The sequence below is a fragment of the Talpa occidentalis genome, unplaced genomic scaffold, assembly GCF_014898055.3.
Source record: "Talpa occidentalis isolate TD23 unplaced genomic scaffold, MPIMG_talOcc4v2.1 talOcc4.3, whole genome shotgun sequence".
Classification (NCBI taxonomy): domain Eukaryota; kingdom Metazoa; phylum Chordata; class Mammalia; order Eulipotyphla; family Talpidae; genus Talpa; species Talpa occidentalis.
In genome coordinates, this window is record NW_023603184.1 from 140,419,455 (window position 1) to 140,444,032 (window position 24,578).

General features: G+C 46.2%; 1 protein-coding gene across 1 annotated transcript in view; it reads left to right on the forward strand.

Moving 5' to 3' along the window:
• The window catches only part of SGPP2 (sphingosine-1-phosphate phosphatase 2), a 65,927-nt gene that overhangs the window by 11,208 nt on the left and 30,141 nt on the right, over positions 1–24,578 (forward strand). The gene's annotated exons all lie outside the window — the stretch shown is intronic.

Consider the following 24,578-nt stretch of genomic DNA (forward strand, 5'->3'; position numbering starts at 1 on the left):
GTACCCCAGCTCTTGTATGCATAAATAAATCTTTAAAAAAAGCAACTGGATGTCGGTATGAAGAGATACCTTGGTCCCTGTCACCACCATTGTCTGAAAAAGGATTCTTCTCCCCTCTCCCCTCCACCCCTGTCTCCTTTCCTTTCTCCCTGGCCCCCATGATGAGAAAATGTGCCTAACCTTTCCCTAACTCTCCCCACCTCCCCCACTAAAACCTCTACTCCTGCCCCCAGGTCCAGAAGACCTCAGCTCTGGGTTTGGCTCTGTTTAGATCCAGCAGAATTGTCCTCCCAGACACAGGCAGGCAGCTCGGCCCTCACCTGCGTCACTTCCAGTGCTTCCCTCAATTTATCTCCTGGGGGATGATTACTTCACAGCTTAAACCCCAGAAGCCTGGAAGCAGGATATTTCTGTGGATGAAATTAGGTTGGATCTGTTAAAATGATTCAGAAACCAAAACATGTCATAGAGCATTCATCTCTCCCTTGGGCTTTAGTGTCGCTTTTCATGTCTTATCAAGAAAAACAAACACCTTTTGCCAAGTCCTATCTAGACCGGAAACCAGGGAGCTCGGTGGCAGGGCAAAGGGTCCCAAGTCCAGTTTCTCTTTGAGGTCAGAGCCCCAGATACCTCAGTCCATTGGGGGCTTTACAAACTCACCTTCTAGACTGGACTTTGTCCCAGATCCACTCCTATTTTTTTCTTGAGATAAAAGGAGTTAATCAATAGGCCCTGGGGCACTTTCTTTGTGATAAAATTTTCAAATAAAATCTTTACAACGCTCTAATATTTTTTTTAACCGGTCAGTTCCATCTGCAAAGACATGTTCTCTTGTGCCTCTGTTTCTCCTAGCAGCTGTTGACCAAGTTTCCCCACATGCCAGCTGCTTCACTCTCAGGAACCCATTTCACAGATGAGAGAAACCCAGTGGTCCACCTGTTACCAGGCAGGACGAGGAGCACGCTGCCTCCCCAAACTTGCTTGCTCTAAGTGGGTTCCACCATCTACCGCATAAAGACAAAACATACTCTAGTATAAGACCTTCAAAGGAAAAGAACTTTAATACAAACAGTGTGCAGTTGAAAGAAGAGAAAGAATATAGTTAAAATAGTTTCTAATTAAACACCCTAAGTTACCCATCCTCTCGTGGGTAAATGCCCAGCCAAACAGGGTTGGCCCAAAGCAAGACTGCTGAGGCCCAAAAGCTTGCCACAAGTCTAAGGCTCCTTCTGGTGGGGACCCACAGAAAAGGGCAGAAGGGGCCAGACAAGTCTGGAAGGAAAAGGTCAAAATCAAGATAAAGGCTGCATTGTCAGCCTCCCACGGGTCTCTCACCCACGTCTGTTTCAAGTGTCTCCTTCCATGTCCCCCAAGTCCAAGACCAAGAAGCAAGCACTGTTTCTTCATGTCTCTGCTCCTGTGCCTTCCCCAGGTCCTGCTCTCCCTCCTTCCTTCTCCCTGTCTTCTCCGGCTTCTCCTTCTTGCTCAGCTCCACCCTTTCTTGGGTGGGGCAGGGAACCTGGAGCCTCCCCATTCCCTGGATGTCACACTGTTATGTACTGACTTCCCCAAAAGGGGCCCAGTCAGTAGGTATCTTAGGTGTTGTCCACCTGCTTCTAGCCCCGAGCCCCGTCCTCTGCACCATCCTGCTCCAATCCTCAGCTTTACTTTTCCTCCCACTAGAGACACAGGCTCATTTGCAAGGGCCTCCCCTTGGTGTCCTCCCCTGAGACGTGTGGACACCAGAGGTCATGACACTCCTCAGATCTTTGCCCTCAACCCCCAATACTGAGCCCCCCTGAGCTCCCCGCTTGTCAGACTGCAGGTCCCACATTTTGTCCACTTCCCAGAAAGCTCGGGCATCACAGGGACCCTGCAGGACGGGGAAGGGCTGTGGCCCTTTGTTGCAGGGCTAGAAGCCTGAGGAGGCCTTCCTGCTGGGCCCTGGCTCCTCAGGCCCGGGCCCACACTCCACTTCCTTATCTGATTTTGCAAAGCAACCAAGTGGAAAGGAGTGAGGATCTGAGCGGTCCTTTGTCCCCTTAGGAGGAGGGGATTTGACCTGAAGGGAAGCCCCTTGCCTGAGGAGAGAGAGCCTCCTGGGGAGGTCAGGCATTTTTCTTGTCAGTGTTTCCCAGGCTTCCTGCCACTGGCAGCCCCCTCTGGGCTGCATTCCTGGCCTGTCCAGCCCTCTGGTGTGTGTGCATGGGGGGCGGAGAGCAGGGGATGTGTGTGTGACAGCTCTCAGTAGGCCCCCCATAGTGAGGATTAGGAAGTGTCTCCTGTGTGGGGAAGCAGCAGGAATGGCTTTTTAAAAAATTTCTTTTGGGAGGGGGTATATATTTTCTTACAACATGGGTCATCTTTCTATAGTTATTGTTTCCTTTGGGTGCTGCCCTCCCACCAATAATCCACCCACGTACGACCACTGGGTCCCTTGTGTTTCCCTGCCCAGCTCTGATCACGCTGCCTCCTACCTCACTGCAAGGTGTGGCTCGATGGTCAGCCCATGGCCTTGTCCTTTTCCTGGGTGAAGACCTGGGCTCCTGGACCGCAGCAGACCAGACTGTCAGATCCCAGGGGCAGCTGCGAGGCGGGTAGCCAGGCAGAGCCGTCTAGGAACCTCGCGTAGGGCAGGTGTGTGCGTGGTTCTCCGGACTCTGAATGTGGACCTTCCTGTGGCACAGAGACGGCCCCATTTTCTCCAGACCAGTGTGGTCTCTGGGTGCTGTGCATCCACATCCACACCCGTTGTACCATCCATTCTGGTGACTGTCACATGCTGCTGCTGAGTCTTACAATTCTGGCTCTGGGAAACCTGCTCCCTGCCAGTGTCAGTGGAGAAGTCCCCAGTGGGGCCAGACTCCAGTAGTTGGTTGGTCCAGCTAGAAGGGAAGGTTTTCATCAGGTAAGTGTTCCACCAGTGTACAGCTGGAGAGTGTGCGCCAGATCCTTTGGTATCTGGAATTTTCTGGAAACTTGAGTGCTCCTGGACAAACCCAGTCTTACTAGCCTGATGGCTGTGTCCCTCCTCCACCTCTTCCTTTCACCGGTGACGCGCTGGGGCTTCCCCAGAGGAGACCGTGTAGGCTCTCCTCCCCAGAGCGACAGCACGGGTGGCCCTCTGTGCCAAAGGCCCTGTTACCAGAGACCAGCCTTGCCCTCTAATCTTTCCTTCCAGGCCTGGCTGCCATCATAGCCCTTTTGCGCCCGTGGCCTCAGCGGGCCTGCATGGTGGCCAGAAGGAATTGTGTTTACTTCGGGGAGTAGAGTCCACCATCTGCGGATCCTGCTGGGAGACTGAGGCTTCTGGCCTGACCCGGCCTCCAGGGCACCAGCCTTGCCTCCCCGGCCCTGCTGGCCGGCTGGCCGCTGGTGTCCAAGGCCCGGCCCAGGCCTGTGCTTGCTGGGCTGAGTCCAGGTCTCATGCTCTTATTGTATCCCGCAGGGGCTGAGGGAAGGGTTTCAAATATGTGATTTGTAAGGAGCCACAGGATGATGCTTATGAATAAATGACATTCTAGATTCATCAGCAGGGGCCGCCACGCCTCAGATGAGCTTAGACTCTGTCCGATTTCTAGCCATGCTAGCCGCAAGTGCAGCCACAGCTTTCAGTGACTGGGGGGCGAGCGTCTTCCACGCAGGTGCTAACCTTTATAGATGTTACGGAATGAAGGACGGGCCCTATTAGCATTCTCATTTCAAAGTGAGGCAACAGTGTGAGGAAACAGCCAGTAGGGAGCAGAGGCAGGATTTGAACCCATGACTTTGTGGTTCCAAAATCTTGGTTCTGGACCTCTGTCCTCTAGTTTCCTTAATTATGTGAAACATGACCCAGTGTTTTTGGTGTATTAAGTGTGCTCAATTTTATTTTTTCATTTTACTGGCAGTGAGCCTCATTAATAAGAAATTAGGGAAAAGTTTCCTAAATCCTACCTTATTTATTGATTTAAGGGAAGTCTGTCTTTTTAACCTATCTTTTCAGCATTTGATCATAGTATATAGTTTATATGCAACTTTAATAATGGTTTGTATAACATTAGACATGGCTTGGGGTTTATAATGAATATATAAGAAAAATGGGGTAAGGGGATGGGGGAAATTCAATTTTTTAACTGAAGAGAATCATTGACTCAAAGAATGGCTTATTTACCTTAAAAATCAGGAGACTTAGATTCTAATTCAAGTGAGAATGACTCCATCTGTCTTTATTTCACAGAGGGGGTATATTCGTGCAGGTTTCCCCCACTATGTGAAAGTAGGCCAGTCCTATTTGGTAGGTTATATGGAGCCTGGGAATTATATTATCCTTAATTTATACAGAAACTTTTTTGAGCATTTCCAAAGCCCCCAAAATAATCTACCCAATAGGAATGGTCTACTTCGGGATGGGAGTTGGGGAGAAGCTGTAACAAGATAACTAGAGAAGGCTTCGTGGGGTCACCATCAGGCTGGGGTGGACTCAGAGTTTGCTGACTGTTACAGGTGCTCAGTGTTTATAATCTGGAGTTACTGATAACAAGCCAGGTGACATTTACCCCTGCTTATGACATTGGCCATCTATGAAATATGGAGTGCAGCAAAATGACCACAGGTCCCTCTCATTTTGAAAGTTTTATGATCATAAAAATATTGATGGTGATGCATCTCTTAGCCATTCTTTTTAATCGTGTATTCTGGCTTCAACAGTATATCGAGCCCTAAAAAGTCCCCAGCATGGTTCACACACCTTGACGGTCTCCTGTGTTGGGTTCTGGGGATGTGCAATGGTTGATGAATCTCTGTGAGCCTGTGCCCCCCTGTGAGTCATACAGAACCATTTGGCCTGGCAAATTGTAAGGGCAGGAATGGGCACAGTGCAGGTTTTTTGATCCAGCAGACCGGGTAAAGGAGGGAGAGAGTCCTGGAGCCCTCGGTGGCTTTTGCAGGCTTTTATTGGGGTTCACCAGGCATATGGCAGCCAGGGGTGTCAGGGGGCAGGGGCTGGCAGGCCTCCCAGCTCCCAGCAAGTCTGCACTCTTTCTGGGCTCTGTGGTGTTCTCTGGTGGTCTTGTTCTCTGCTCCTCTCGTGGTTCTGCTTCTTTTTCGCTCTGCTCGTGGTTCTGCTTCTGCTGGCGTCTCCATGACGCTGCTCTTATAAACTCAGTCTCTCAGCCCAGGTGAACCCACTTATGCATGCCCACACCCCACTCCAGGTGCCCACCATCAGGCATGCATTCTGGACCACGGGGTTCTGTCATCTATCCTAATGACGGGAGGGCAGAAAAGCCTGATACTTTTTACCTTACCCTACATAAACACAAGCTGACAGAAAGTGGGTTCGGTGAGTGTTCAGGGATCCCCTAGACCAGGTATTAAGTAATGGCAGATACAAGTACATGTCCCTGCGAGGTCCCATCGCGTGTAACTGTGAGTGCATGTAGGGGTTTGCATTGCCTGTGCCCAGATGTCACTGGAAAAAGATGTTATGTTTTTGTTCCTTTAAAATTATTTTTTTTTCTGGCATTCACTGTCACCGAAATCAGAAGTGGGTAAATGTTTTGTTCAATGTGAAAATTTTTTTCAGATTCATAGCAATGTGACTCTAGGGGTTGGGGCACAACATGCTAAAGGTTTTTCAAAATTCCAACTTGGAAATTGGCAAGTTGTGAGCAGCGGTCAGCTTCCTTCCTTTTAAAAGAACCCTGGTAAACAAATAAAAGTTTAAATAAGGAAGAGGGGTGATTTCTTTTATTAGGCCACCTACCTGGGCCCTTTTCAGTGTTTGTCTACATATTGGGGGAATATTTTGCTAGAAAGAATAGACAATAGGGTAATAGACTTTCCAGAGTGAAGTTTCCATTTTTCTGTAGCAAACAAGGATCACAGATGGGCTGTTTAATTAGAATTTAGTCTTAAAAAAAAAAAAAAGGATGGAGTGTCACTCACTTGGGTAAGCAATCCCAAACTACTAAATGTTCTTTAAGGCTTTGCCTGTTCAGGGCTGTATTCAGGAATTTGAACTTAAATTTGTATTGTAGAGAGCTTTTAGAACATATGTTTAAGAAGGGGATTTATGCTTTTTTTTTTTTTTAAAAGTCAGCTAATCTACAAAGAATGTTTGACTGTTTGCCCCAGGGGGTTGATCATAAGGGTGTGTCTTTAACACTGACAGGATTAAATCATTAAAATTCTGTCAAGAACCTGACTTCCAGAAAATCAGGTGTCTGTCTTTAAGATATTCAGCTGCCTCAAAGGTTGTTTCAGGTTGTGCTAATCTATTACCTAGCTCTCTTAAGGCTATTAATTTTGTGTGACTGTATACATTCATGGGGAATATGTCTTAAGGGAGACTGATGGGAGAGATCTAAACCTACCTGCCGTCTTTTTATCAGATCAGTCTTAAGAGTGAAATATAAAGAGCCCCGAACAGAAAGGTCCCAGGCTCAGCAAATTTCCTAGGTCAGTGGAGCGGAGGGTTTGTGAGTGAAATTAGCCCAGGAAAGTCAAGGTGTTATAGGGCAGGGAGAGGGGCAGCCCAAGCCCCGCAAACCTGCCTATTCTAAATGGGTTCTGCCATCCGCCGCATCAACACAAAACATAGGAGACTTTAATGGGAAGGAACTTTAATAAAACTAGGAAACAATACAGGTAAGGCAAAGAGTCTAGTTTCTAAATGAAGCACCCAAAGTGACCCATCCCCTCGTGGGTAAAAGTCCATCCATATGGGATTGGCCCAGAGCAAGGCCCCAAAGCCTGCCACAAGTCTAAAGCATCTTCCAGTGGGGACCCACAGAAAAGGGTCACAAACAACCGGACAAGCCCGGAAGGAAAAGAGCAAAATCAACATCAAGATAAAAGCTGCCATTGTCACCTCCCCACGGGTCTCACCCACATCTGTGTCACCCAGTCCACGACCAAAAGACAAGCGCAGTTTCTTCACATGTCTCTAGGCTCCATGCGCCTCCTCCAGGTCTCCTGGCTCCATCCTGCTTCCTTCCTCAGTCTCTTCTGCAGCTTCTCCTCTTCCTGCTCAGCTCCACCCTCCCTTGGGTGGGGCAGGGAACCTCCCCCTTTCCTGGGGACCACCCTGTTACAAAGGTGAATGGAAACCCCAATCAAAACCCAGTGATAAATACTCCTTTGATGTCACCTGGGCATTCTCCCCCTTTTGCAACCTGAAAGTCTGAGGTGATGTGCATTTACACACTAGACCTTGATACAAGGGATAAGAGTGTCCTCTTTTGCAGGCTGGCGCTGGGGTAGTGGTCAGCATTGCTGCCTTCCATTTTTTGGAGACTTCTCCTGAATCTTGTGCCCTTGCAGACAGTTCAAACTTTAGTCCCCACATGGTATTTTCATGTGGAGGTCTTGTAACCGTGAACATAATTCATTCATTATTGTGGCCAACACCTTTTTTCTAAACGATGTCTAGGTACACCATAGCCAAGTAAAAAAGAAAGTAATGGAAGATTAAAATGCTCTTGCTTATGAAAATGATGACTGTCCCTCAGTGTAAATGGTCTCGTGCCATCCCCTCATCTGTAGAGGAGGCAGCTGGACATGAGCAAACTAGAAAAGCAGGCATCTGAGGAAGGATGTCAGGAGCATGGAAACAGGAGAGAGGAATGCAAATTCCGTGACTCAGTCATTGTTTCTAAAAATAATATTTTTTAAGAAGCATACAACCTCGGAGATAGCATAACACTTCCAGATATAGTCTTACTCCAAGCTGACATCATTTTGGAAGGCACTGATGCCTGCCTTTACATAAGATGACACCCAGGCCCAGCAAGTCACAGCACCCAGTCCCTCTCTCTTTCACATCATCACCATGTGTCAGGGCTGAAATAAAGGATCTCTTGGGAGGAAATGAATCCTCTTTGGGAAAAGATTCAAAAGGCTGGACTGTAGGTGGAAGATACAGAGAAAATATTCTCAGGTGGGAAAATATACTCCTAATGAAAATTCAGGGAAAACGGTACATGATGCCAAGTCACTAGAATATGGGTCAGGTGACTCTGAATGGGACTTAGACACTGGAACATCTGGCAAGGGCTGGACTGCTTATTCTTGGGTGTTTGAAGTTTGCACCTTTTTTCTCACTGCTGAAGTTCTGGCTTCGAGTCAGCTTCTCAGAAAGCTCCTGGCAACTTTTCTTCATCTCTCCCTTTACCTAAGAGTTGCTGATGGTGTGAGTCTGATCTTAAAATATTTTCTCCAAAGCCCTGCTAAAATCTAGGCTTTCCTTCTGAAAATTGAAACATGATTAGATAAAGCTGTCAACACTCTCTTAGCTTAAATTAAGAAAGGGAGGAAGGTGAGCCTGTGGGATTTTAGCTGAGCATTGTGCTCCTAGAAAGCAGCTGCCCTGGAGCTGATCCTCCCACCCTTTTGTGTTCTGGGAAATGATGCACACAGCATGCTCCCCTCCACCCAACCCTCCCCCTACCCCACTTAAAGTCTCAGTCACCCGCCTTTACCTGCGACCAGGATAGACAGAGGCCCTCCAGTTCTCATTATTTGTCTTATAAATGATTTGAACTCTGCTCCTACTGGCCAATTTGGCCACTACCCCCTACCATGACCAAATTTTAGTCTAGTATGTCTCCAACCAGGTCTCTGAACTTTGACCTACCTCCATGCAATCCGGCACACAGCCCCTCCTGAAAGTCCTGCCTGAGATCAGTTGACCCCAGGGTAACTGTCCTCCCACCCACCTGCCCACCAGGAAGAGCTTTGGAGCCCCATTCTTTCCTCCCCTTAAAAGGAACCCCCCTTTCTGCCTGATCTTTAAACACAGGTCTCACTATCAGAAGGCCCCCCAATACTATAGTCTCTCCCCACCAGGGAGGCCCCCTCAGGCATGTGTTAAAGCAGTGGGCAGAGTCTAGTTGTCCAGGCAGCAACAGTTTGTGAATTTGTTCATTTAGTAAAGATTTTTACTCTATACCAGGCACTGGAATTTAGTATTTCAAACGTTGTTGGAAACATTCACTCCATTCAAACCTGCTTCTTCATTTTGCATGATCACAGCAACCTTCCCATGAGTCTCTTTCTAGCTCTTTTGATGCCCCTGGAGTTCACTGTCCATACAGCATTAGGGTGACCATGCACCCCTCTTTAAAAGAGATTAATGTGCAAGGACCTTAACATTACCCACAAGGCCTTTCACAGCCACACTCTGCCTACAACTCTACCTTATCCATCCTTTTCTCTGGAATCCATCGGCCCTGGCACATCAACTGTGAGCTGGCTCTGCTGTCTGCTTCCTTCCTGGCATCTCCACCGCTCTGCGTGTGCTCATCGGCCATAAACCCGCACAGACATTACCTCTAGAAAAACCTCCTGAAACTCACATCTGCACTTCCTGCCAGATGGTTCCTTCTTGTTCCATAAACCTGGCAAGTAGCAGCAACTCAGTAGATAATTATTGAGTAAAACTGATAAAGGCTTTCTCTACAAAGAGGATTAGGAGATGTCCCCCTACAGGGGAGAGACATGTGAAGAAGTAATTATAGTTCAGGGTGGAAAGGATGCACTGGAAAAATCTACAAAGGACTAAGGTAGCATCCTAGAGATGTTTTCAGAGGAGACTCATTCTCCATCTGGACTGGGTCCCTAGTGGCCGGGCTGAAAAGTCAGGACAGACTTGGTTGAGAATCTATCCAGATCTTTTTCAGTGTGCTAGCAGTATTTTCATGTTTCTGAACTGCTCAGAAGCCTTTCAACCAGCAACTAAGTTTTGGTTTTGTAAAAAAACATCAGTTTTCTTGGTTACTGTGTAACTGGTGAGCAACAACTTTGAAATTTATTTAGTCCTTCATTCATCTCGTAGACACTGGACAAGGGCCGATTTTGAAATAGTATCTTAACTGCTGGGGAGGAAGCAATGGTCACCACTGACTCCATTCTGCTCTCTGGGGGGTTATTTGTGGGTAAAACAGATGATAATAAGTAAATCAATACAGTCATTGAAGATTGTTTATTGTGTAGGCCATGAGCAGGGCTGGAGCAAGAGACTGCTTTGGAGAAGGTGCTCAGGGTCAGGGTGTGCGTGTCAGTCTCCTTGACTTTGTGGCTGCAGGACAGAGAAGCTGCCACCCTGGTGGGGAGCTGGGGGATGGAGCTCCAGGCAGAGACAGACGTAAAGAAAGGTCAAGGTCCAAAGCTCGGATCCAAATTCTGGATCTCAAGCAAGCAGAGTGTCCACTGAGGATGGAGACAGAACTGATAAAATTGAAAGATAGTCTGAATGCAGGCGGAGCAAAGTTCTGCAAAGAAAAAGAAGAGCAGCTTGGAAGAGTAGGGAGAGCTGCTGTGCTGGGGCCAGGAAGGCCTTTCCGAGGAGTGGTGTTTGGGCACAGGGCTGACTTCACTTGTCATTTGTTTACAGCTCGCATTTTGCACTTTTATGGCAAACCATGAAAGTGTAAAATCTATCAGCAGTCTTTCTGATGGCTGTATTCATTTGGAAATCTGTGTTCCCAAGAAGTCTATGTGATCCAGCAAGCCAGCCTGCTAAGGTAGCTGGACTTTTATAGTGTCATGGGCGCCTTTGAGTTGACCTTCTCCATCCTGAAAACAAAACATGTGCTGGGATTCTAACCTTGGAAGACATTTTGACAAACAGTGGTTTTGCAGGCACGCTGTTATTGTGCCCATCCTCAGCCTTAGAGTAACATGTGGGCATTGCAGAGAGAAGGGTTTGGTGAGCAGAGCATGGAGGTGCCTGTGGGCCCCAAGGCAGATGCTGGCATCCTCAAGTCAAGCATTTCTCATTCCCAGAGGTCACGGGGAGGTTACAGCCCAGTTACAGTCCTGTTTGGGAGGAGGTGACTGTGATCAACAGCCCCCTCCTAACAGAGTTAATCACTCACTGGCCAGCTGGGAAATCAATGGTGCCCACTTTCTCCCCCTCCAGCCTCCTTCCTTTGCTCCCTGCAGTGAGCAGGCGTCAGGCAGGGGACCCTCTGGGATGCTCATCCCATCCCACTCAAAAGCCCGGCACTGCAGGAGGAAGAGTCATCGAACTCCTGGGGAGGAGAACCAATTCTTCTCTGCCTGGAGGGAGCTTGTAATGAAGCCATCCTGCCAAAGATAAGGAGGAAGCAGAAAAGATGGGGGATAAAGAAAAAAAAAGAACTTCAGAGAAAAGACATTGCAGCCAAAACACGAAGGAAGCTTGATTTTCAGAGACGATAGACTAGAGAATTCTTGCCAGCGCACAGTCACTTGTCAAATGCAGTGCAATCTTAGTTCTCAGAATATTTTCATCTCAGGAGGTGGTGAGTTGCATTTGGTAGTGGGGGAAGGGGAGCTCGAAGATTTGATGTGATTTTGCTTTCCCCAAAGGGGCCCTTGCACAAGCTTTCCAGCCCAGAAGTCTCCTGGCAAGGAGCTGAAGAGTCAGGATGCCGGTGCCCTGGACTGGGGCTTAGAATGCCAAGTTCTCTCCTAGGGCTTGACAGGATATGTCTGATCCATTTGGGAGTCGGGAGGTGTTACCAGCAGGACACTCAGGCCCCAGGTCCAAGAGGTTTTGTTCCTGGGCATAAAAACCTCCACCTGGGCATAAGAACACAGGGCTCGATGCTCGTGCACAGCCCAGAGGAACTTTGCGACAGGCTTAGAGATTGCCCAAGAAGGAGAGTGTGTCTTAGACCAGGGCCAGTTGCTCTCACAAGTGAGATGTGCCTCCTGGTGGTGGTGGTGATGGGAGAAGGGAGCATGGAAGGAACAAGCTGTTGATCCTACTACACCTGAAAGAGTCTGTTTTCAGTCTGGAAGGAAGAGAAGTGATAACCAGAGAAAGGGGTGGGGGTTATAAGGAGTAAATGGGGGTGCTGGGTGTTATGGAGAGAGTATTATTGGGGCTCTGGGCTGTGGACCCACTTTGGCACACACCCTTGGTAGCCACCCCTGTTTGGAGCTACCATGTTGACGGTTGGAGGTGAGTATGAGATGGGCTTTGCCCAGCGTGGACTGGTCAGTCGTGACGACAGCTGAGAACGGAGATAGATGTTGCATAAAGAAATTTGGGTGGATGAGGCTCGACTCCTTGGAGTTTATAATCCTCCCAGAAATCTATCTTTCCTTTGAGGGCCCAACTGCTCAGATCCATTTTGTTTCCCTCCACCCTGCCCCCAGTGGGCTGAGTAGATACATATCCAGGCTCCCTCGCCATAAGCTGACATCATCTGTGTTGTCATAAGTGAATTTTCTTTCCAGCATCCTGTGATTATGGCCCCATAATTTGGTTAGCCTGCATATTGAGTTTTTACTCTCAGGCATTTCCTTGCCTCTCCATTTCCTTCCCGGCCTCTGCTGGTAATTGAGTTTGCTCAGCATGGCAGGCCCTTCTGCAGCCTCGGGCTTCCCCAGTGGGTGCAGTGCCCCCAGCCCGAGGAGAGGAAGCCTGTAGTATCAGTGCTGGAGGCCACAGAGCACTTAGACAGGAGGGTGTGGGGACAATCATCTACTGCTCATATCACAATCAGTGCTGGTCAAAGTAACAGTAAGAGAAGTGGGGAGATCTGAGCACATGTGAAGGGGACCAAATCCAGACAGAGGAAGGTCTCTAGCCCTTGGACTGTCCCTGACAAGGACCACAGGACAAGGACCTTGGGGGATGTTGCTTTCATGACTAGACCTGGGTCTAATCTCTTGGGGTTTGAGCCTGCATCCTACATCCAGTGCTCTCTGCAGTCCAGTTACCCATCGAGCCACTAAGACTCAGCTGACTGTAATTCAGAAGTTGGGTGCAGGAGGTGAAATGGCTTGATTCCTTGGAGTTTTTGTTCCTCCAGAAATCTTTTTCTTTTTTAAAAAAAGATTTATTTATTTATGCATACAAGAGCTGGGGCACAGGCCAGAGGTGTGGGGGGTGAGAGGAGTCACTGGAGAGAGTGGGGAGCAGAACAAGCAGAGTGACTGAAATACACTGCTGAGGGGAGCCACGGGCGAGTCTGGAGAGGTCTGCTGAGCCATGTGGGTTGCTCTCTGGCCGGTGGGGGGATTGAACTCGCACTGCAGAGTTTGCGGACAACTTCATAGGTTGCGTCTTAACCCCTTGCGCCACCAGGGAGGCCCCAGAAATTTTCTTTCCTTTGTGTGACCAACCACTTGGATCTTTTCTGAGTTCTACGGGAATGTAGACTCACCAAAGCAACCTCTGCCCCAAAGTGCCTACGTCTGAAGAGTCACCTCTTTACTCGAGGCCACGAGGAAATGACCCGGCTTGACCCAGTGTGCCCGGAGGCCTGTGATGCCCTGAAAGTTAGGCGTTCTGTATGAAGAGCTTTTAGCCTACAGTCAGGCTCGGGGGTTCAGATCAACCCCATGGCTGCCCTACCTGACCTTGTCCAGGCACTTCCTCTGGAGGGAGTCTGCCTTAGGAGAAAGGGTTAAGGCAGCCACACTCTGGTCTTGGGGTGATTCAAGATGAGACGCTGCCCAAAGCTAGAGAGATTTCAAGACAGACTAAGTCTGAATTCCATTTGAATGACACCTGCGCTTTTTCTAACTGAATTTTTTCCCAGAAAAAATGATGAGCTACATTTCAAAAATCCAAATATTTCAGTCTGTAGAGTTGTTCTTGTGAAAAGTTTAGATTTTTGGTGATGGTGGAGGTGGGAGTGGACAGATAAAAAACACTTGCTTTCATGACCCACATTTTTAAATTTTATTTAAATTTCTTAAATTTCATGTATTTTTTACGTCATTTTTTCATTTTTGCACAATGTGTGCATTTTCGTCTTGGTTGTAGTCCCCATACAATTCCCACCCCCCTTGTTTTGATTCTACTCTCTCCTCCCCGCTCCATAGTGTGTCTCTGGTTTATAGTTGCTTGTTGATTTTGATTTTTACTTTATTATAAATAGGTTTTTTTCTCGTCCCTTATTTAGGTTTTCTAGATTCCTGCTATGAGTGAGACCATCCGGAATTTTTCTTTTTCTTTTTGGCTTATTTCACTGAGCATGATCCCTTCCAGCTCCATCCATGTTGCTGCAAATGGCATGAGTTTATCTTTTTTGATCGCTGAGTAATATTCCATGGTGTATATGGACCACATCTTCTTGATCCAACATGACCCACATTTTTAAGACAAATACTTCCTCAGATGCCACTGGAATGACCAGGGCTATGAGAAAGGGACAGGTAGACCTTCCTTTTGCCATCCTTATGGGGTTTCCTGGGTGCTTGGTGCCCTCGAAGGACACACATGATAGTTGTGGGGACTTTGGTGAAAGATGGTTAAACAAGGGAAAACGGCCAGAGTGAATTGAGAGATTTGCTTAATTTTAATTTAGTGGAATTCCATTGTCTATAAGCTTTCTCAGCCTTGACAGTACCGTTGATCTGCCATGGGTAGAATAGTTCCGAACCTCTGGTCCATGTTACTGAGACAAAGGAATGGATGGATCACTGAGAGCCACAGTCCCCAGTGTGGAAGCAGCCTGGTGAGTAGGCACCCAACACAGCCAATCCATTTAATCCAATGTTTACCGTCACCGTGGGTGGTAACTGGCACCACAAAGAGAGGTGAGGCTCCTGTTGAGTGGAAAGGAGCTGAGAGAGCTCCATGGGTTTTATTTATTTATTTTTTAATAGAGGCATGTTTTATTTATTTAGTTTTGTTTGTTTGTTTTGTTTATACATGCACTGGGTACAGTCAGAAGCGCAGGAGGGTGAGAGAATCCACCAGAGCCAGAGCGGGGAGCAGAGCAGGCAGAAGGACCGAAGCACACTGCTGAGGGGAGCAGCGGGCGGCAGGAGAGGTCTGCGCGCCATGTGGGACCCTCCTCCGGTGGCCGGGGAGCAGCCGGGGATGGAACCGGCGCCTCAGAGGCCGCGGGCAGCTTCGTAACCCAGCGCTCAACCACCGCGCCACCGGGGAGGCCCTCCATGGGTTTTAAACATGAAAAGGAAAGTCTCTTTTTTTTGTCTGGACTCTACATTTCTAGGCCTGAAGACACCCATCCCTTCATGGGCATCATTTTGATGTGACACTTACCCACAGGGGAGCAGAGGACACTTGTTCCCAGCCTTCTGCTGTGCACCAAAGATGGGGCAGATGAGAGTTTGGGTTTTTCTCATTAAGTGTCACATCTTCACCTCTAAGCTCTAAGGCCCATTAAGTGAGCTCTGTTCAGCTTTACGTGGATCTGATGAGATGGGTGCGCAGACTTGGGCAATTTGAGGGTAACTATCTATTCTCAGATACTAGATGGTGGGTATGGTGTGAAAATCATAGGATTTAGAATCAGAAAAAGAAATGTAAATGCAATTTCTTTACACTGATTATACTAATTTTCTCAAAGCCTCCTTTTCCTAATCTGTAAAATAGGAACAATATGAACATTAAAATAAATAACGCTTATGTCTGGGGGAGAACAAGTCACGCACAAATATTATTGCTGACTCCAACTCCTTAATAATGAAAAGAAAGCTCAGCTGGTTTGAAATAACTTTCTAAAGATATGTATACATCTGTGACACTGATCTTTGTACCATGAGTGTTTGTCCTCCAAAATTTTAGCAGCTGATCTGAGCTTGAGAAAAAAAGTGGAGCATTAGAAAGAGCAAGAAAATATTGTAACTTAATTGTTTTCTTTTTCTCACCTCCTTTTGGTGCTCCAGCTACTTTATCTCCATTTTTATAGAACCTGGAATGTGTAAAGACCAGTTTCCTGATAGTCTTCTGTGATTTATGGTGTTTTCTCTATAATTTCTTTGTTTTGGTGCCTCAGGCATGGAATGAAATTCTATTAGTTTGAAATTACAATAGCTTCTCCCAGTGATTCACCCTCACCACCCGCCCCCCCCCCCAGCCCAGCCCACATGACACATGCTGTAAAAGGGCTCTGAATTTCAAAAAGTAAATAAAAATCATGCCACAAGTAACAGAGGACATTCATCAATGGAAGACAACTTTTCACACTGCATGGTAAGCAGTCGTCTCTAGAATATTCCCAAATAAGCATAACAAAGAACTGCTTTTAATTCATTCCCTGAAGGCAAATAGGAGACCACAGAGCCTGTGTATTCCAGGGAGGAAAAAAAAGAATGCTAAGTAAACAAAATCACAGGCCGCAGTCACTCCCCTATTTTTTTTTTTTTTTTTTTTGTAAAATTGTTGATTTGCAAAATCTCCACAGTTCAAAAATCCTCTTTAAACGTATCCCATATTGAGGGTTTCAAGTTGGTAGAGTTTTCAGCTCCTTCCTCTGTGACTGTGTGGGCCCCTCCTCAGAGCCCTGTGGCGTGGGGCCTGAGCTGGGCTGGACTTTTGAATAGAACATTGTCTCATAGCTGCTTCTCTTGACTCAGTATTTGAAGACATTTTGGCCAATAACATTTTGGGGAAAAGGGCATCGTGGACACCAGGAAGAGGTATTTTAGGACCCCTTTATGTCAAGTTTCTCTTACTCATTGGGATGTAATTCACATACCGTAATATTCACACCGTCAAAGGATACAATTCAGTGGCTTGTAGTATACGCAAGAGGTTGTGCAACTCTCACCATTATGTAACCCCAGAAGATTTTCATCTTCCCGAATGGAACTCCCTTACTCTTAGCTCTCAGACCCATTCCCCTTCACCAGCCTTAGGCAGCCACTCGCCTGTCTGTGTGGATTTGCCTGTTTGGAACGTTCCAGAGAAGTGGAATCATTCTGTGTTTGCCCTCTTTATGGCTGACTCCCTTCATGTCACATGCCACTTCCAAGGGTCATACATGTTGCAGGTGTTGCTTCATTGCATTTTATGGTCAGATTCCATCCTCAGTTGTGAGAATGGAACACTTTTTGTTGATGAGTCCACCAGCTGACCTGGGTTATTTCAACTTTCTGGCTGTCATGAAGAATGAGGTTAGGGACATGCATGTAAAAGTTTCTGTGGGGACCTTTTTCAAGTCTCTGGGGTATATGCAAGAGTGGGGTGGTTGGGTGTCTGATATCTTCATCCAAATCATTCTGTTGTTAACCTATGAAGGAGAATGAGCATAATTTGTACAGAGCAAGAAACAAGTAGAGGTTCTCTGGTCTTTGGGTTATATCTCGTCATTCTCTAGTCTCTGAAGTTAAAGGATGAAATGAAGAATCCCTGACTTTTAAAAAATAACTCCATGGATAGACTAAATCCCACTGATTCGCAGTGTTTCCACCCCTTGGGGGATGTCACACTGCTGCTAGCCCGACACTTACCCTGGAAGTTCTCCAGGTGATTATCACCAAAGAAAAAAACATGTTAGAGTTTATCAAAATGTGTGTGTGGGAGTGTGCTAGGGGGTGTGATTGGAGAAGAGTCTCTTAGTTTTTCCCCATCCTGCAGAGTTCTTAGCTTTTATTATAATAATGCTAGAGCCTTCACACCATGGAGATGAAGATGCCTAGAGTGAGAAGATCACAGAGGGAGCAGCCAGCAACCCAGGGTAGAAAATAAATGAATGAGTCACTTTGTCATTTCTTCTTCCTGTGGCTGCTTTACTAGTAGTGTTATTTCAAGCTCTTCTATTTTCTGAACTATTTAGGTTTTTATTTATACTAATATAAAGGATAAGCTCCTATTCATCAGAGATGCATTAGACAAGTTGTCATTTTGAATTGTACTAGCTAAAAAGGGCCACCACACTGAGAGGTAGTGCTGGCTCCCCTGCTGGCCCAGGGGAGTCCTTCATTAAGGGCACACTCCAGGCTAGACGCTCTCCCAGCACTGGGAGGACGTGTTTTATGTTGACAGAATTGATTTGCTAGAAAAATCTTGGTCTGCTTAAGACTTTGGGGAGAACTGGGTGTTCTTTCCACTTGTATATTTCCTTCACCCTGTACTCAGAAAAGAAGAAAATAGCCTAGTTCCTCACTGAGAAAGGCTCCTGGCTCCAGCACTTCACAGGAACACCAGCCAGTCTGTTAAGGCATTAATGATCTATAATTGCTTGCCTCCTGGTGGATTTCTCCTTTACAGATAGACCTTCGGGGCCTCAGCCCAAAGGACCATGATGAATGATGGAACTTAATTTGGTCTTTCAACAATACAGAGTAAAGTCCTCCCTTTAGGACAGTCATATTGAGTTAATCATTACACTAACTGCTAAATAGAGAGATAGTTCTCTTCTGCCTTACAACTCTTTAATAGACTATTTCTCAGAGCAGTTTTAGATTTATAACAAAATTGGATAGAAAGTAGAGAAAGTTCCCATCTAGTTGCTGCCCCCATGCATGCACAGTCTCCCCCACTACGACACCCCCCCCCCACCAGAATGGTACCTTGGCTACAATCCCTAATCGTACGTGGACATGTCATTGTCACCTAAAGTCCACCTAAAGAACATTCTGGTTCACGCTCAGTGTGGTGTGTTCTGTCGGTGTAGACTAATGTATGATGTGTATTCGCAATTATAGTGTCCTACAGAATTTCATTGCCTTCAAAATCTGCATTCTACCTTTTCATCCCACCCTCCCTTCAAATCCTGGAAGCCATTGATCTTTCTGTGTCTCCATAGTTTGAACTTTTCCAGAATGTCACATAAAAGGAATTGTGCAATATGTGGCCTTTTCAGACTGGCTGCTTCCATTTAGCAATCTGCATTTAGAATTCATCCATGTCTTTTTATGACTTGGAAACTCAGTTCTTTTAGTACTGAATCATAGTCCACTGTCCAGGTGTATCACAGTGGCTAGATCCTTAAATGCAGGATGTTTGGGTCACTTCTAAATTTTGGCAATTACAAATAAAGCTGACATAAACATCCACATGCATGTTTTTGTGCTCCTTAAATTTTCAACTACTTATGGGTAAATGCTAAGGTGTGTGATTGTGGGGTCAGGCAGTGCGCGCAGGCCTAGTTCTATAAGAAGCCACCAGACTATCTTCCAAGTATCTGTACCATTTTGTATTCCCGCCAGCGGTGAAAGAGAGTTCCTGAACTGTTGCTCCACATCCTCACCAGGATTCAGTATAGTCAGTGTTTGGCATTTTGGCCATTCTAATAGGTGTATAATGATATCTCATTGTTTTAAATTTGCAATTCCCTAATGCCATGTGATGTTAACGGTCTAGAGTAATGTTTTTATTATCTTAGACTTTTGATTCTGTCAGGTTCAGTACCTCCTTTTTTTGTGTAATGATGCTGTTTTATTGGCCCAATAAAACAAAGCTAAGCATAGAAAAAGAAAGAAAGCTAAGCACACTTTCTGCTAGCATTTTGATTCATGTGCCCAATGAGAGCAAGTATCTTGTCTATGTTGTTCTCCAGGGTGTTCTTCAAGCCAGCACAGTAACTGGTCCAATGTTAATTCACTCACTAAATAGTTACTGAATACAGTGGGTTGAATGGCAGCCTTCAAAAAGATATATCTGTCTCCTAGCCCCTGGGATCTAGGAGCATTACCTTTTTTGGAAAAACGGATTCTTGCAGATGTAATGAAGTCGTGGATGTTGAGATAGAGGAACATTTCGGAGTTACCCACAACGACCTTAAATCCAAAGACAAGTTTCTTTTCAAGAGAAGGCAGAGGGACAGTTGAGACAGAACAGGAGGAGAGGAAGGGAAGAGGAGGACGCAGAGATTGCAGAGACAAGGCCTCAAGTTCGGGAGGGCCTGCGGCCACCACAGGCAAAGAGAACTCTGCTCAAGAGCCTCCAGGGAGGTGTCCCTGCTGACATCTTGAATTCAGACCTGTGGTCTCCAAGTCCTTGGTAGACACATATCTACTTTTTGCCTCTATGGATTTGCCTGTTCTAGATACTTCCTTTACAGTGGTCTCCCTTTATCTGTAAGGGATATGTTCCAAGGCCCCCCATGGGTCCCTGTAACAGCAGATGGTACCAAACTCCGTATCTTCTATGTTTTCCTGTATACACATACATATGATAAAAGCTTAATTTAGAAATTAGGCACAGGGCCTCCCAGGTGGTGCAGCTGTTGAACGCTGGGTTGCGAGGCTGCCCGCAGCCTCTGCAGCGCCGGTTCAATCCCCGGCTGCTGGGTGAGGGTCCCACATGGCGTGCAGACCTCTCCTGCTGCCCGCTGCTCCCCTCAGCAGTGTACTTCAGTCCTTCTGCCTGCTCTGCTCTCCGCTCTGGCTCTGGTGAATTCTCTCACCCTCCCGCACTTCTGACTGTACCCAGTGCTTGTATAAATAAATAAATAAATCTTAAAAAAAATAGAAATTAGGTACAGTAAGAGATTACCAACACCTAACAATAGAATAGAACAATTATAACCATGTGCTGTAATAAAAGTGTATATTTTTAGTTTGCACATATTTAAAATATCTTAACTGTGTATAATATTTTCTGTCTGTGATTGAGAATAATGGAAACCTTGGAAGCGAAACCAAGGACAAGGGGGAATGACTATAAATGAATTCATACTCTTTTGTATCTTACCTCCTAGACTTAGCAAAATAGCCCCTTCTTTTATATTCTAAGGGTAATACTCCTTTTACATTCTTTAAATGCCATTCATAGCTAATATGACTATCTCACCTAAGTAACAAAAAGATAAATGCCTTATAATGAAAAGATAAGTTTTAAAATAAGCAAGTGCTGGGTCATGTTTACATTTTAGGATATTTCCTAGGCTTGTAGGCTCCTCAAGCCTATCAATGCCCTAAGAGTGCCAGCTGCAGTGGCTGGGACACAGGTGTGTTGTATGAGAATCTCAAATACAACAAATAAACAGCATTGCTGTTCGTGACCCAGTTTCCCACATGATGAACAATTCTTGATAAAGTTCACAAAAAGCCAAAATTCAGTCTTCCCTTGGTTTACACAGTAATTGTGAAACTTCTCTATGTAGTCAAACCTTGCACAAAAATATTTGGTGTTTACTTGTAGAACAGAGTTAGCTGCTCAGTTCAGCAGATTACAAGTAAGTTCATTACACGTCAGGCTGAACACCTGAGTATCGTCAGACACAAAGAACAGTGTTCATGGAGCAGCATTGTCTTGGGCGTTGCAAGGCATCATGTCCTTGACCTCTTCCCCTCCAAATGTCAGGGGTGCCGACAACCCCGAGCAAGCCAAGTGTGTTGCTGGGAAACCACACATCTCTTTTAAAGACCCATGTGTTAGCTCTTCTCAACTTAGAAAGCACTGCCACAAACAAGATCGCCCCTGGGTCATACTCCATCTATCTGCCATTCTCCTGCACTTAGAAACCTGGTCAACATTCTTCTACAAAAAAAAACATTTTGAAAATCTGTTTTTTGCCCCATTTCTGCTAACCTGAATCACACCTTGATCACTCACCTGGTTTTTTCAATATTCTCTTAAAGGATGTCCTTCCTTCTAGTCTTGATGTCTTCACTCTGCCCAGGATATCAGAGGGATTTACCAGACATGCAGATCCGGGCTCTTCCTAGAACCTCCAAGTGGGCTAAAGACCCAGATTCCCTTCACCTTGGTGTCTCATTGTCCACCTCACTCATTTGCTCCTCAAATTTCAGAACATTTAAAATGATAAAATGTTGAAACCTAATACCCAAGGTAATAGTATTAGGAAGTGTGGTCTTTGGACGATGCTTTAGTCATGGGGGTGGAACCCTCATGAATGGGATTAGTGCCCTTATGTAAGAGACCCTAGAGGGCGCCCTCACCCCTTTTGCTGTGTGAAGACACAATTGAGAAGATGCCCCACTTTGACCCAGAAAGCGGGTTCCTACCAGACACTAAATCTGGCAATTTGACCCTGGACTTTCCATCCTCCAGCATGTAAGAAATGTCTGTTTATAAGTCATGCAGGCTAGGGCTGGGTAAGACAACACTTTTTTGCAATGTGAATTGACATTAAACTTAACAAATTAACAGATATCTTGAGGTATAATTCACACTATATACTCATTTAAAGTGTATATTTTTAGTTTGCGCATATTTAAAATGTACAATTTGACACATTTTGAAATATGAACCTACTCCTAGAAGCATCACCATAATTAACACAGATGTCCATCACCCTCCAAGGTTTCCTCGTCCTTATCTGGTATGGCAACCACTGGCCTGCTTTCTGTCCTATAAAGTCATTTTTATTTTCAAGAATTTTATATACAGGAAATCCTGTAGAACCAGGTTTTGGTTTGGTTTTGGTCTGATTTCTTCTTTGAGCGTGATTAATGAAGAAGCATGTAGCGATAGTTTACTTCTTGTTGCTGAAAAGTGTTCATTTGTGCAATTGTATCGCAGTTTGTTTACCTTTTGACCTGTGGGTGGAAATTGGGTTGTTTCCAGTTTGAGGCTATTAAAAAGAGGTGGCTGTGAACATTCCTATGTATCTCTGTGTGCTCTACGCCTTCAGCTTTCATTCTTCCAGGATAAATACCTAGGAGTGGCATGCCCATCTTTGCTTTGGAAAGTATATGTTTAACTTTTTAAAGAAATGGCCAAACTGGCCTCCAAAGCGACCATGCCATTTTGCATCTACTCCAGTGGTGTAGACGAGTTCCCAGGGCTCCCAGCCTCCCGCCACCCAGGAGGACCAGTCCTCCCCATACTGGCCACTCTAAAGGTGTGCAGTGGGGTGCCTCCGGCTCTGTGTTCCTGAACCCCTGGCAGGTCCCCACTATTCACCACCCACATCACTTATCAAGCCTCTGCTTATGCTGTTCTTGTAGCCTGGTGCCTCTCTCCCCAACTTTCCTTTAATCCTTCACCCCAGTGCTCCCCTCAGGCTGAATCACAGTCTGTCTCTCTGCGAATATACCCAGAGAATTTGGGTGCTCATTTGTCTGCAAAGCATAGTTGCATGATAATGAGATCTGCTGCTGCTGTGGTTGTTTTCCCCACCCAAGAACAGGATCCTCATATGGGGTTGGGTGCATCTCATCCCAGCAGCAGTGCCAGGACTCGGCACCCTTGAGGGGTACTCTACCCCAGACTGGAAAAATAAAGTTCTCATGATTTTCTCTTCTTCAAAAGCCTGTAGTTCCAGCCATTGTTACTTGGGATTTAGCGGTCGGAAACCATGTTTAGCTGTGGTAGTACTTTGCAATGATAAAAACAACTGTCATACATAGAAGTCCTTCACATATAGAAGGTGAAATATAAATGACGTCTAAGGCACTCCTGAGCTTCAAGATTAAATTTTGTCAGAATGACCGTTGCCCAGTCTGTCTTCACTTTATGATTTTAAGGTTTCCTGTCTGGGGATTTTAAGTATTTTTGAGCAAGCCAGAATTCGTCATTATGCCTGTAATGTTTAAGCTGTTGGGTGGGGAAGGGGCAGGCTTGAGCAATGCATTGCCAGCAGCACTGAGAAATTCCTGGTAGTCAACAATATCGGCCAGTATTTTAATGGCCTGGACAATTGTCTGTTTGGTGTGGTTTTTATAGGTTCACAGGAGGGAGGCCGAAATAGAAAAGAGGGAGCTGGTTTCCAAGGCAGTAGTTCCTGGTAAGAAGGGGATGTTAAAGAGGTTAAATTTCAAAGTCTGATTAGCAGTCTGTGAATGCAGAGTGATTCTCACTGAAGCTTTAAAGCCTGTGGCTTTTGCCTGCTGGGCGAGGGTCCTGGTTTTTAACTCAGAGCAAAGTGGCAGCAGAGATTGCAAACCCAACCCTCAGTGCCTCTGGGGCAGTGTTTTGAGCTTCTGAGTCTGCTGGAGTCCTGCTCACATCTCCCTGTCAAAAGCAAGCCCAGAATGTGGGAACCCCTCAAGCATTCTGGCTGACTAATCGACATCACTGTGAAATAGTCCTTCATAGTGGACTTTGTTCCAAAGCAAGGTAACGCCATCCATCATGAGCTAAATAAAGCTGGAGTGAGGTTGATAGGGTCGTGGTGAGCTGAGAAGGTTTGTGATGAGAGCCCATGACAAAGTGGCCTGTGGGGTGGGCAGAGGAAAACGACTCTTCTCACGTTCTCCAGCCACCGGAGCTGCCTGGGAGTCTCTGGAGAATGGGTGTCCCCTTCAGCAGGTGCAGGCTGGCACCTGAGATTCTGCATGTTAAGACTGCCCATCTTTAGGCTACACTTTGAGTAAACAGCCCCCTTCTTCATAACAGATTATGAGACTGTCCAACCCCAGAGCACACTGATAAAATGATGATGCCTGCTGTTCGCAGTCGGTCATCTCCTGAGGGCATGGAAAGGTCACTCTGATTTCTGCCTTCTGCTTTTTTTAAAAAAAATATTTATTTATGCATATAAGAACTAGGGTACAGGCCAGGGGGTGAGGTGAGAGGATTCACCAGAGACAGAGTGGGGAACGGAACAGGCAGACTGACTGAAATATACTGCTGAGGGGAGCAGTGGGGGAGACAGGAGAGGTCTGCTGCACCCTGTGGGTAGCTCCCTGGCCAGGGATTGAACTTGTGCTGCAGTGGCCATGGATAGCTTCATAGGTTGTGTCTTAACCCCTTGCATCACCAGGGAGGCCCTGAATCCAGTCATTTCTGGCCCTGACTGTGTACGATCACTTACTTGTCTGTCAGATGGGTCTGCAGCCTATAGGTGTTCCTGGATCAAGTGAGTTAATATTTGTAAGCTCTTATAGCAGTGCCAGGCACATGTATGAGGAGGTGAGTCTTAAATGTGTGACTAAGTGTGTTAATGTCCAGGGGCCTCCCTGGTGGTGCAAGGATTAAAGCACAGCAA